This window comes from Ovis canadensis, chromosome 19 (assembly GCF_042477335.2).
Source record: "Ovis canadensis isolate MfBH-ARS-UI-01 breed Bighorn chromosome 19, ARS-UI_OviCan_v2, whole genome shotgun sequence".
NCBI classification, from domain to species: domain Eukaryota; kingdom Metazoa; phylum Chordata; class Mammalia; order Artiodactyla; family Bovidae; genus Ovis; species Ovis canadensis.
This window is the reverse complement of record NC_091263.1, coordinates 50891931-50893700: the sequence shown is the minus strand read 5'-3', so window position 1 is coordinate 50893700 and position 1770 is coordinate 50891931. Positions and strand designations below refer to the sequence as shown.

The 1770-nt window shown below is 38.1% G+C and overlaps 1 pseudogene; it reads right to left on the bottom strand.

Annotated features, from left to right (window-relative positions):
• Nucleotides 1-772: 772 nt before the first annotated feature.
• LOC138424631 (thymosin beta-4-like) lies at nt 773-907 on the bottom strand (annotated as a pseudogene).
• Nucleotides 908-1770: the final 863 nt, after the last annotated feature.

Sequence of the window (1770 nt, the reverse complement as noted above, 5' to 3'; positions counted from 1 at the left end):
TTTTATGAATATTCCACAATTTGTTTATCCATTCACCTGTTAATGAATACTTGGATTGTTTCCAGTTTGAGACAACTACAAATACACTGCAAAGAGCAATCATGTAATATCTTTGTGGGAATATATGTTTTCATATCTCTTGGATAAATACACAGGAGTGGAATGACCAGGTCATATATTAAACTGCATTTAACCTTTTGAGGAATGCAGATTTCTTTCCAAGGTGATTACACCACCTTACATTCTTACCAGCAGTGTTACAGGGTTCCAGTGACTACATGTTCTCATCCACACTTAGTATAGGTTAGCCTTTTTAATGTTAACACTTGTAATGGATACATGGTGATACCTTGTTGTGGGTTTTTTTCAGGTTTTACAACTTTTTATTTGCATATTAAAAACCTGTACATTCCAATAATTAAAATCATCTGAACAACAAAAAAATGGCACTCTGATTAAACTGCATTTTACAGCCCACAAGTCAGCTTGGACCAGCTTGCTTTTTACTCCAGATTTCACTCTCATTCCATCCAGCTTCCTCCTTCACCAACAAGCAAGTTCTTTTCCTTCCCTGCCAGGCAGGCAGACAGGTAGGAGAGGCAGGCGCGGCCTATGTTGTCAGTAGTTCTCCATTCTTTGATGTGAAAAGGGGTAGCACAGTCATTTAAACTTGATCCAATCTCTTTGCATATTACAAAGCTGAACAGCTAAAAGAAGTAAAATAAGGCAATGCTTGTGGAATAGACAGTGCATACTGGCGGCACACACTTCATCACGACTCGCCTGCTTGCTTCTCCTCTTCAATCATTTCTTTTCAAGGCAGTGGATTTTTCTCTTGCATTTCTGCTTTCTTCCACGTCGACTTACCGAATTTCTCAATCTCAGCCATATCGGGCTTGTAAGACATGGCTGCAGAGGGAGCCAAGCAAGCTGCGAGTGAGTCAAGTCCGGAGTGGCAGCTGCGGAGTCTTGATGTGGTTTTAACTTGAATTTTCCCAGGGAGTAATGATTTTGAACATCTTTTCATGTGTTTATTTTAAAATGCAAGCTTTTATATTCAACATCACTGTTTCCCAAACAAGACAATGTGATTCTTTTTAAATGAAAAAAATAAAATCACACCAATCCCTAAACTTTACTTAAATAATTTTTATACTGTTATGTGTGTACCTATATATGTGGTTTCTGGCCACACCATATGACCTATGGGATCTTAGTTCCCTGACCCGGGATCAAACCCGTGCCCCCTGCACTGGGAGTGCAGAGTCCTAACCCCTGGACTGCCAGGGAAATTCCTATTTTTATTATGATATTAATAAAGTGCCAATATAAAATCAGGCAAACATTTCTTTTACTTATTGATTTTATGTGACTATAAAAATTAAAGACTAAATCTAAGCAAAATATGGCACAAAAGAACTTATCTATGAAACAGAATATGAACAATAGTCAGAGAGATACTGCTGCTTGCTGACCCTAAATCACCACTTGCAAATTTACTTGAACTGTTCATAGAGTGTGCCATGATATTACGTGGCCCTCCCTTGGCATGTATTAAGAATTTTTGTGGAAGGTCTGCCTTTACTCTTTAGCCTGAGATGAAGTAGTTCTTCTTGGCTCCAAAAGAGTCATAAACACCAATGCAAATGTAGGCCTTGGTATTGAGTGGCAATACTTGGTTATAAGGAGAAACAGATGATCCAGAAGATGCATGTATCGCTTTTGTTAGATTTTCATCAAAACAAACAAAAAAACACAACACTGAAATAC